At 42.3% G+C, this 12,647-nt stretch overlaps 1 pseudogene; it reads left to right on the top strand.

The window, feature by feature from the left end:
• Nucleotides 1-10,024: 10,024 nt before the first annotated feature.
• LOC118999382 (U6 snRNA-associated Sm-like protein LSm3) lies at nucleotides 10,025-10,604 on the top strand (annotated as a pseudogene).
• Nucleotides 10,605-12,647: the final 2,043 nt, after the last annotated feature.

Here is a 12,647-nt window from a genome sequence, read left to right as displayed (position 1 = left end):
CTGGGCAGGTGGGGCTCAGGCCACTTGGGACCTCTGGAAGGGCTTGTGGAACATACCCCGGTGTTGTCCTCCACAAGGGTGTTTTCTGCCAACTGCAGCCAGTGCTTGACCATCTTCAGGGACATGGAGGGCCAGGCATTTTCTGCCTGCCTTGTCCTCCTGGCACACACCAAGTGCCAAGCTCCAGAGGCCATTGAAAGTCCTAAGCAAGCTGTTTGCAATTGGAAGCCTATGAGCACTAAGCCATGTGGTGCTAAGGGCATATGGGCAGGGGCATGGACAGGGTTGGCGGCTGTGTCCTGTCCTGCTACACCTAGAAGCAGTTCTCTCCCGGCCCCCCAGCTGGCCACCACCACTCAACAGGACTCAGTGAGCAAACCGAAACCAGCTGGCCCTTGTGATTCTTCCTTTACTAACTAATAAATGTAGGTAACTTCTGCTGTGGCTGGATAATGGGTCAATCATCAAGGCTGATGATATAGGCTATAACCATATGTGTTTCCCTTCTGGTTTTCTAAGAGACAAAAGGGAGTGTGGTTTAGTCCGTAGACATGCAGACTCTGATGTGTCCTGATTCCCATCCCAGCTGCTCAACCACATTGCCACGTGACCTTGTGCAAACTGCCCCAGGTCTCTGTTTTTCTCAGGACTTGGGGACAAAATGGTATCCCATAGGTTCTTCTGTTCATTAAATGTATCTATCTATGTATCTGTGTATCTATCTATCTAAGTGTATCTATCATCATTTAGTAAAGAATGTAAGTATAATATGTTATCATTAACATATGAAATATAATCTACAAAAATAAGTAGCAGATTAAGTTAAAAAAGTAAATGTGGGAAGTCTTTAATAATTTTACTTCCCCTTCTAAATAACAACTCTGAGTCATTGGGGGATCGACCCAGAGACTGCGTGCTCACATAGCTAGACTTGCCAAGTCAGACATAAAGAGAGACTGGGAAATAATTTGTCATTTATAGAAGGGAATGTGAATCCAATTTCTGCAGCCAGGAAAAGAGACAGTGCTCTGTTTTTCAATGTTCGTAAAGAGAAAAACATCCTGAAAACAGAACTGGGAATCTTGTTGCCTGGTTCCTTTAAACCTGAGAGTTCGAAGCACCTCCATTTTATTGGTTTCATCTAGTAAGTAATTTCCGGGCTCCTTAACTGAGACAAAATTGAACCTCAGATCTTCTGAGCCTATGCTTGTTAGCCATCCCACAGGGATCTGAAATCACTGATGATACATGTATAAGACAAGAAAACCCACCATTTAAGTTACCCCTTTTGTCCTTTGGGAGGTAAACCAAGTCAACAGGGCATCTGACTTCTCAAGTACGTGTGCTTTCCTGGCCTGCTGACTCAGCTCAGTGGCAGGCTGGGCAAAGGGACCAGCTGGCAGCCCTGCATCACAGAGTTTTGCTCCCCCTTCTTCCAGATCACGAGCTCTAACAACCATGCCTGATACATCACCAAGCATCATTAGACACTTGATTTCTTGCCTCAGTGTGAGAAAACCCCCAGGAATATATATTAGTAAAAAAAAAGGTCCCTTATTATATGAAATGTTAAAGGAACTTATCTAAGAAAAAGAAGATAAAAAATATGAACAGTAAAATGAAAACAAACTCACAACTATTAACAACCACACCTAAAACAAAAACAAAAACAAACTAAGCAAATAGCTAGAACAGGAACAGAACCATACAGAAATAGAGACCACATGGAGGGTTAGCAACAGGGGAATGGGAGGAGAAGAGAGGGAGAAAAGATACAGAGAATAAGTGGCATAGATGGTAGGTAGAAAATAGACAGGGGGAGGGTAAGAGTAGTATGGGGAAATGTAGAAGCTAAAGAACTTATAGGTATGATACATGGACATGAACTAAAGGGAGGAATGTGAATGGGAGAGGGTGTGCAGGGTGGAGGGGAATGAAGAGGGAAAAATGGGACAAATGTAATAGCACAATTAATGAAATATATCTTTTAAAAATGTCCCTATATCTATGCTAAAATCACTGGGATGCCTTTTCCTGTACACTTCGATCCCTTTGATTTTCCCATACATTTCACCTTCCTTGATAAGACAGAGAAGAGCTTGAATGATTTATTGCTCCTTGATGCCCAGAGAAGACAGGCAGCAGGACCCACAAGACGCAGTCACTGTATAGCTGTTTCAAAAGTGGACTGTATTCTACTCATATATGTGTTTTAAATTTTAAATGAACTTCCCTTTTGTAAGGGAGTTTCTGTGACAAAGGAGAAGCTATAAAAGTTTAGGTTGTCTGCATCTGCTAATAAAAAAATAAAACTTAAAAGTCTTTTTTAGCTTTGAAATTCTATGGCACTATAATTCTACAGCACCGACAACAGATAGCAGTTTGGAAGGAGCTGGAAGCTGACTACGAGCAGAATGCCAATCGGAAAAATAAAGTATGTTTTTAAAAGGCAAGCAATATAAAGCTACATCATGAATGTTCCTATTTTTTACAGAGCTATGCTTGGAAGTTAGCAGACATTCTCTAAAAATTAAGCAGCAATGTCAAAGGCCAGTACTATATTTCGTTCTTGGTCCAGGCCAAAGGTCAGCTGCATCTTTGAAGGACAGTTCCCATGCCATCTGACAGGTTCTTATCTCAAGCATCAGTCACTCTGCCTGGTACCTTTCTCTACCTATAGAAAGCCAGAAGAGGGAGTTAAAGCTTTTAGGAGCCATTCAAACCAACAAGAAACAGAATGAAGAGGATAAATAGCTCAGGCTCCTCATGCCCCAGGGGGAGAGTTTTGAGTATTCCCTACAATCTTTCAGAGGGGCAGTACTGAGTCTCCATTACCGCATGGTAACCCCTCAAGATCAAGGTTTTTTATTAGCATTACTGCCTTCGCTGATTTATTGCCCACTCTCCAGTGCTTCCTGCGTTCCCCTCTCAATTACACAGCTTATAACCCAACCTTTGTTTCTGGACCTGCTTTTGAGGGAACCCAAATCAAGATAACTAGTATAGTGGAAAGAATAAACAAGAAGCCCTAACTAGAACCCGATGGCAGTGAGGTCTCCTGAGGCATTGGTGCTGATTTCCTGAGGCGCCTTGGAAACGTGGGCAGAGTTCCAGGAGAGCCGGAGGAAGGGGTGGGGCTGACAAAAGGCCAACATGGAAGATTTATGAAAAAGCATCAGCGGATACCAAAGTGGTTCATAATTATTATGAGAACCAAGTAATATACATCAGTGCACTTTGAAAATAAGTAAGCATGATTGAAATACTTGATGGTCTTCTACATTTTTATCTTGCTTGAAAGCTGGCATAGGCAGATAGTATCTGCAAAAAGCCAGACAGTGACTATTTTAGACTCTGTGAGCCTTACGGTGGCTATCTCAATTACTCAATTCTGCCACTTAGGACAAAAGCAACTATGGACAGTACATTCATGAATAGGTATGGATATATTCTAATAAAACATTATTTTCAAATACAGGTGGGGGGTGAATTTGGCCTATGAGCAGTAGGTTTGTTGTTTTTTTTATATAATGTACAACAGTAGATTGGATGTCCCACTGGGTTTCCTGCAATATGTTTGATCTTTTCAGCTTTATTGAAGTATCATTGCAAGGTATTTAAGTTACACATCCAGGAGCAGCAGTTGAATGACCTCTGCTGCAAAGAATTAATTGTTTGTAATGTATATCATGCTGGTGGTGACTCACTGTTTTCAATACAATCTTAGTGAGTTCAACTGGTGTGGAGGAAGCAGAGAGCTTGGAAAATCATTCCCCATGGGTGAGGGACTTTGTAGGAAAGAGAGAAGAATGTGTCAGCCCACCAGGCACAAAATAGTTTCCCATTTTCTGAAAATATACGGCCATATGGAGCATGACGCACCTCTAATGAAGGCTGAGTAAAGCCAAGCTGGCAGATCTGTGCCTGTCAAATAGCAGTTGGCATCCCAGCTCCGCAGCCATGAACGTGACCTGGCAGACCTCCTTCTGCAGGAAGCATGGATGATCAAGGGCTCCGGCTGCTGCATTTTGAGACCCAGCTCAAGGCCACACCTCCCACAGGCTGCTCCCCTCTAATAGCTAATTTGTAGTGGGGATACTGAGGCAGAGCCATTCATGAAAGAGATAGGTAAACACTATCGTTGGCCAGTTTTGACTCAAGGACCCCCTGATAGCTCTGCTGAAGCTTTTGTAGTCCGCATGCATCCTAGGATGCTTCCACCCTACCTGCTCTTGCTCTCTCTTTCCCTGGGGTCAGACATGGCATCACACAAAGAATGTTGAACTTCGCCTAAGCCCTGTACTCCTGGAAAACAGCAACTGCTAAGAAATCTACTCCCTACCCTTTTATGTTCTGAGCAACAGCTTACAAAGAGTAATCCATCTACTATGACTTTGATAAAACCTGTGGATGACCCCCTTGCTCACCTATAACAAGGTGACACCCAGATCCTCCCAACCTCTTCTTTGTCTGATAAGTGATCTGCTGAACTCTGTCCTCACTAACCAGTCTGGACACTGATGTCTACTTCAGCCCACTTAAGTCAGGTTTCTCTCATGAAAGCGGGCCACTCTGCAGCTGTGGGGAGCAGAACCACCCCGCCTTAATAGCTCCTCTCAATTATCTGCTGACCCCAGGAAAGAACATTCCCTGATCAATTGTCCCATCAAGCCCCATTCATCCCAGTCCCTCACACCCTGTTCTTTCTAGACTTGTTTACTTCTCTCTGCAAAAGACAAGTCCCTGTTGGCCTGCCCAGGAGACACTTGCAGATCTTGCGATTGGAGCCTTCTCTCCATGCCTATTGTCAGGGCCCAGGGCAGGCTGCCCCAAAATATCCCCACAAAGACATACCAATTACTTTGAATTGCATCTACTTAAGAAACTTCTGTTCAAGAAGGAACACCCTGATATCTCTCTCTGTCCCCATGAAAGCAGGAGATAAATCTTTCTATGTGAAAGGCACCCTCCTTTTCCCTGAAGGCTTACAAAAGAGAGACATCCTTATCACCAGAGTTAGGGAATCAAAGGCTGAGGAATATGCATAAACAATACCTGTTATTTATCTCTTTTTTACTAACACACTGCCCAAGCCCAAACCTTACTTATGTTCCTCACTAAGGAGCACCTGAATCAGTTTCTTTGTCCTGTCCATTCTTTACAACTTTATTGTTTGTCCAAAAAGCGTAAAAAGCTGTTTGATTCACTCATTTCTCCAAGCACCATTTGTGATGTATAGTAGGCATGTATTGAGTTGTTTTTCCTCCTGTTCATCTGGTCTTGGGCCAATTTTATTACTAGGCCAGCCATACGAACTCAAAAGGGATAGAAGGGAAAATTTCCCCCTTCCCAGTACTATTGTTTCCGTACTGTCATTATCCCTTTGGATAAAGTCTCAACTTGTCTACATCTGTGCTTATTTTTAACAGTGGCCTGAGGGTTCTCCCAGTTCTTTCTGGCTCTTTCTTTCCCTCAAGAAAACCCCTGCATTTTGGCATCCATTTCTCACAGGACCCATGCTAATAACATGGCCTCAAGAGGGGTCTAAGAAAACAAGTAGTAAAATGGGATTTGGTACTGGCTCACCCTCCACCCAGCAGGCCAAGAGGATGCCATCCTGACTGGTAAGTGGGACGTGGATGAACCTTGGCACACAGATGGAGCAATTGCTAAACAGTGTACCTGGGATGACCTGGTGGAGAGGAATGCTGAGGCAGATGTGGTGGTACACACGTTTGGAATATTCAGAACAGTGCTTTCAAGACAGAGGAGTTAGCGGGGTTTTGCTAAATTCTATTGCTTCCCTCAAGAAGGATAATGAGAGATGGAGAGATGTTGACAAGCAATTAGTAGACCATGTGAGAATCAGAGGGCCACAATTGTACACATAGAGGGACCTTCATAACCTGTATGGAAGACGAAAGAGTCAGTGACTCCTCAGCCCAGGGATAAAGACCTCTTCCTGCTATAGGTTTGCCTTTCCTGCACAGCCTCAGCCAGCACAACCACCCAGGACACAGCTTCTGACCAGAACACCCATTTTATGTGGAAAGAGATACAGAAATAACCTCATTTCTGTGGGATCCAATAAACACATTACATGCCACTATCAGTGGGACCGCCTTTTAGAAGGTGCAAGTAAAATGTCAGCTCGGAGGAAAGATTCTGAAAGGATGGGTGCATTCTTTAGGATACAGTTCATTTATTAAGTCAGGACGTTTATGGCATTGTTTCCAAGAGGAGGAATGCAAGAACCTAGAAACCAAGAAATAGAAGCAGGAATGGCCCCAAATGCACCACTGCAATGTGCACTCTAGACTCTGCAGGCTCGGAGGTCCCGGTCCTGGAAGGAGACGTACTGTACAAAGGGGACACAACAAAGGTGCCGTTGAACTACAAGTTAGGGCTCCCACCAGGGTATTTCAGACTCCTTGTGCCTAGGAACCAGGGTGTGGAAAGAGAAGTGTGAGAGGTAATGCTGGCAGGGGGTTTGGTCAGGACCAACAAAAGAAGGAAGGGCTGCTTTCACACGATGGAGGCAGGGAGGGGATGTGAGGAAGCCAGGTGATCTTTCTGGGCACTTGCTGACACTGCTTAGTAACCAGCAACAGACATGGGCAACATCCCTAGATTGAGAAGGGTATGACTATTGTAGTTTTGAGGTGTGTTTAAGGTATGTTTTAAAGGATACCATCAGTTCTGGTTTTGAAAGAGGTGGCCATTCTGCTGAAGCAATGGTTTCTAATCCTTGGTTTATTCTGCCTTCCATCCTTTTCTCTTTTATTTTCACATCTCATTTTGCTGCTTATACAAGCTCATTTACAATTTGGTCATACACTTGGAATGAAGGAAAGGCACTTAAAAATGCTGAGATTCGTTTTCCAAAAATCTCAAAATGTTTAACAACTCGTTAGGCTTCACGGCACCCTGGGAGAAATAAGGAAGATGACAACCAGATAGATGAAGGGGAGACTAGAATGGTAAACACCATTCCAGAATTCAGGAGCCATGACACCTTGCAGTTCTTATCTGACCTGTCTGCCAAAACCCCCTACCATTGTTGGTATAAAAGCATTTGGTTTGAAATTTTCTCCCATCCAAAATTTCTATATATTTTAAAAATTTTTTATTTAACTCTTGTCCAAGTACAGTTTTCTTTCTTGTATTCCCAGCCCTGCCCCCCCAGTGCTCCCCACCTCCCTCCCATCTCCACCCCCCACCTTAGTTATTGTCCATGTGTCCTTTATACTTGTTCATGTGAGTCCTTCCCCTTTTCCCCTGTGACTCTCTCCCCTCTTCCCTCTGGACCCTGTCAGCACGTTCTGTATTTCAGTGTCTTTTGTTACATTTTGCTTGCTTGTTTGTTTTGTTGTTTAGATTCCTGTTAAAGGTGATATCACATGGTATTTGCCTTTCACCTCCTGGCTTATTTCACTTAGCATAATGCTTTCCAGTTCCATCCATGATGTTGCAAAGGGTAGGAGCTCCTTCTTCCTTTCTGCAGCATAGAATTCCATTGTGTAAATGTACCATAGTTTTTTGATCCAGTCATTGACCGATCGGCATCTAGGTTGCTTCCAACTCTTGGCTATCATAAATTGTACTGTTATGAACATTGGGGTGCATAAGTTCTTTTGGATTGGTGCTTCAGGGTTCTTAGGATATACTCCTAACAGTGGAATTGCTGGGTCAAAGGGCACATCCATTTTTAGTTTTCTTAGAAAATTCCATACTGATTTCCATAGTGGTCAAAATTTCTATATTTTAATATTTACAATCAATTCCCATACACACAATTAGTTCCTTACTAAGTAATGACCTCCTTGGTGGTAGTGACCATGGCAGAGAGAGCAGTCCCACCTAGAGTGGGTGCTCAGAAAACATTGGGTGGATGTTCTCATGTCATTTGAACAGACATTTACATAGGCAAGGTGTTGCACCAGCCACGTAATCCCTATCTTAAAGGAGTTCACAATCTAGTGGGACACAAAACCATGAAAGTATGCTATGATATGCTGGAAGCAACCAACACTCTCTCTACCCTCTTTTGTCTTCATGCTATGGGCAACACTGAACCTCATTTCCCATTAGGATTCATCCCCAGCCAATTCCCTCACTCCTTCCCTCACAATGCTTTGCTCTCATAGATGGCTTGTTAGAGAACTCAAAAGAGGTGATGGGGGCATGGAGAGATGGATAGCTCTCTGGGTGAAAAAATCATTCCTCTTCTTGAGTTTGGGACTTCAGTCTCTTTCAGGCATGAAAAAAACATGTCAACTGGTATTTATGGAGCTCAGCATCTTTGCCAGGCATTGCATGCATTCATTCTATATTCACCGTATACCTACTATGTGTTGGATTTGATGTCAAGCACTGGAAAAACCATGATGGGAGAGTTTACAGCCCCTGGGCTTCTGTTATACACAGTAATAATTAAATATTATTCAAAGTAGATAGGAGCCATTTCAGACCGTTGGGAATGTGCAATCAGGTGATGAGGCACTGTAAAAGCCTGGTGACAAAAGCCTAGAGGAAAGCTTTAAAGTCTGTATTCATTGACAGTAGAAGGAGGAAAATAAAGCATAATTTTACCCAGTGCCCTGTGCAAAAGGTCACTGTAATCACATTTAAATGAAATTACATTCCAGGTGTAACAGCAGTATAATATATAACACTCCTCAGCGAAACTAATAGAAAAATTTCTCAGTCACAAAAACTGATTAAATGCATTTCATTTCAGATGCCCCAAAGCATAGCCTTTGTGTGCTGTGTTCTTCTCTGCCTTCCTGTGTCTTGAAGAGAACATTGCCTGTAACTCAGACTGCTCTGCTCCAGCCTCCAAGTTGGGGTTAGCCCAGGGCCCAGATCTAGAACCATCAATCATTAGCAAGATGATTTGGGGCAAATTCCCTAATCTCTTCTCGCATTACTTTTCAGCTATAAAATAGTAATAATCTACTTATTTCCTAGGCTTTGCTGTGCATAAGAAATGAAATACAGCATTGCATGCAAATCGCCTGAGTCAGGACAAGTGTTCAATAGCCAATATTTATTATGATCATAATGGCTATTACTGCTACAGTTATCATTGATGTTGCTATCCAGTCCAGGTTTAGGTGGAGACGATCCTGACTGCCACGACTTCCGTGTCAGACGTGTATGCCATCTACTTTGATACTCAGAATCAGATCTGATGATCCTTGGGAAACAGGGGCCACCCTATATACATTATTTTTTTTGTGTGTCCAAGCTTTTTGAATAAAGCACTGCATATATATATACAAGATGTAAGCTTTAGATTCATCCTCTATATACATTTTGTTAATATTTATAGGTCTACTCAGGGTTTTTTTTCTCTCTTCACTACATTGGTAATTAGTTTCTTTCAGAAATTGTCCATTTCATCATAATTTCCAAATGTATTGGCATATATTTTCCCCATATTATCACTCTAAAATTTCTTCTGCATTAGAATTATGCCTTCCTTTTCACTATGCATGTTGTTTCTTTATTGAGTTTATTTTTCTGCTAATAAGCCATGTCACGGCCATACCGCTAGGTCAACAGAGGCTGGTAGGGGGAGGAAAAGGTCCAGAGATGAATGGCATTTTCTCCCGGGGAACGAGCTATTCTCAGATCCACTACATCTCATGCTTACACTAGGTATTTGTTGTCACCAGGTGCAAGTCTGAGGGGTTACAAGCAGCAGCCAACTGATACAGAAATCCAACAAGGAGGGTCTGTGTGAAGCCCAGGTCCTCCTCCTTAATCCTTTCCCCAGCATTAGTCTTTATTTCAAAGATTCAATATCTGCAGTTTCATGTGCAAATCAAAGGCCAAAGAAATATCCAGAGCTCTGCTCAGTGTCCTGATGAATGTGTTAAAAAGAAATGCGATTAGAGAAGTGATAGAGTTAAGCAGGGAATTATGCAGACGGCTCATGTTTTATGGATTCTGATGGAGTGGGAGGATGGGCAGGAACTACTCCTCTGAATGATAATAGTCTGAAAACCACCAGCAGCTTATGACTGTTTTTGGTAGTGGTGGTGGTGGTAGGTGGGGCCTCTGTGTGTGTGTGTGTGTGTGTGTGTGTGTGTGTGTGTGTGTTAAAGTGTCCCTAACCTGTGGTATGCATGTGGATAATACTTTTAATAAAATTTTCCCTTTTGTTATAAAAATTCAAGGAGAAATTGGTCCATTTGCACAAGTGAAATATTAAGGACTCTTATTTGTATATGTGGAAAGAAAGACACCTGGAGAGAATCAATCAGAAGGTCACTGACATGGGACTTGAAACACAGTGGATGACATGGACCAGCAACAAGCTACCAACATCATAGAAGACACTCTGGACCTTATCAGGCCCAATCTGGTTGAGTAAATTGGTGTGAAAATGAGACATTACAGAGAGCTTTGAGGTAAATTACATGTTTATGATCAACATTTAATTATGATATTGGGAAATGTGGAAGAAACTGTGACTACTACAGAAATTGATAAAGAAACATATGGAGAGCTATATAATCAACAAACAGAATATCTCAATGCTCTTAGTCCAGGGAGATGGTATTGTACTCGTTGCCCTTCCATGGAGGGTTGGCTAAAAGAAATACTTAATCCTGTATGGAAATTAAGACAATATATATGATTGCATCTTTTGAAGATATTCAAAAAAGAAACCTGCAAAAATTTTGATATTAAGAGATGACCAAGGTATATTTACACAATGGAAAACTCTACAGCAGAAAGAAAGGAGGAGCTAATACCCTTCGTGATGGCATGGATGGATCTGGAGAGCATTATGCTAGGTGAAATAAGCCAGGCGGTGAAAGACAATTACCATATAAGTTCACCTGTAAGTAGAACTTAATCAACAAAACAAGCAAGTAAGCAAAATAGAAGCAGAGACATTGACATGAAGAACAAACTGACAGTGACCAGGGGGGAGGGTGGATGGGATGACGAGAAAGAAGGGGAAGGGTCATCAAGGGACATGTGTAAAGACACATGGACAAAGCCAGAGTGGGGACGGTTGAGGGTGGCAGTGAGGAATGGGTAAGGCAGGGGTGGGGGGAGTGATGGGATAAAAATGAAGACAACTGTACCTGAACAACAACAACAAAATTTTAAAAATGACCAAGGATTTTTCCACTCCTAAAATGAGTGAAAGAATTTCATAACTCATAAATTTCATAACTCATAACAGTGTTAGAACTCATAAATTCTTAAGCTAAATGGTATTTTTTTTCCCAGCCCTTCCAGTAAATGTGATCACCAAGATGCAGTCCTCTTTTTTAGGAGATGATTTGCTCCACTGATTGTTTTCAGATAATTTCTGATGTTCCCAATTTAAGTTAAATTTGATGTTTTCTTTTTTGATTTAAAAAAAGAAGAAAGAAAGCCACCAACACAACTGGCAACATTAACCCTAAAATTTTTAACCTCTATGCTTTGCATGACACAGAGGCAAGAAAAGTTTTACTTTAACCCAGGAGGTAGGCAAGACTCTAAGTGGACGAAAACAATGCTTAGTTACCCTGTTGGTCTACCTGTTTTGGTCAGTCATAAAGATTCTGACACCTACCCTGCCTGGGGGTTACCTGGGCCTCTTATGCTTCCTTTATAGCAATGCTTTTCAAATCTAATATACCATTGAGCTGGCAAAGCAGTCTCTCATATATTATTTTAATTGTTTGCTATGTTGCCCCAGGAAAATGAATAGCACAGGCATTATTTTCCCATTGGTAAGGATGAAAAAGAGGCCCAGAGATTTGTAAACCTTCCTGGGGTTTAATAACCGCAGGTGATAACCCTACGGTGAGAGGTGGAGGGAAAGACGCAGGTTGGAATACTATTCTGCCAGGCCACTAGGGGATGACTTTGCTAAAGCAGTTTGCTCAGCTTGCGTCACAGTGTCTTCCTCAATAAGCTGTGGGTGATCATTCCTAACTGGCCTGATTGTGGTCAGGAACAGATGTAATGCACTTAAGGGCTTAGCTCTGTGCCTGATGGAGTAGGAAGCTCAGCAAAGAGAAGCTGTCATTATTGGCCAAATCCAGCATGGCCTTCCAGCATGCCTGGAGTCTGCCCCTGACATTCTTAACCAGGAGTAGCTAACAGAGTAAATATCATGAGTGCATTAAGAATGATGCCAGAAAGGCAATGCAAATTAATTAAACACACACCACTTTGAAATTTTCAGAACAGCTAGATTCGAAAAAAGATTTCAAAGGGATTAGGATGTGATGCTTGCTGAAATCCAGAGACCACGCCCTCATGTGTTTTCCCCTAGATGTACTTGTGTTCTGAGCACAGTTACTTGGGGGTAGAAAACATGGCAGGGGTCATTTCCAGAGGATTAGCTGTTTCTTCTTCCTAATTCCCACTGCAGTCTATACAAAAGCCAAGAAAAGGCAAAGACTACCTCACCCCATCCCCATTTTGCAGCCAGAACTATGGATATGTATTGCTAGGTCTCAGCTGCTACCTTATGAATACTCTGATTTTAGGCAGGAAGAGATGAGCAGAAAAGTTCATGAAAGCAACTGTGGTCTCTACAACCTGAGCCAACGGGAGGATTTGCAAAGATATGAGTTCCATACAGTAGCAGTTTCAAATCAGACTGCAATCCAGTATCTCCTAATAGC

This window comes from Sturnira hondurensis, unplaced genomic scaffold (genome assembly GCF_014824575.4).
Source record: "Sturnira hondurensis isolate 20B ecotype Veracruz unplaced genomic scaffold, ASM1482457v3 Scaffold0014854, whole genome shotgun sequence".
Classification (NCBI taxonomy): Eukaryota; Metazoa; Chordata; class Mammalia; order Chiroptera; family Phyllostomidae; genus Sturnira; species Sturnira hondurensis.
Note: the sequence above shows the minus strand (reverse complement) of the source record. Positions and strands in the feature narration are given on the sequence as shown.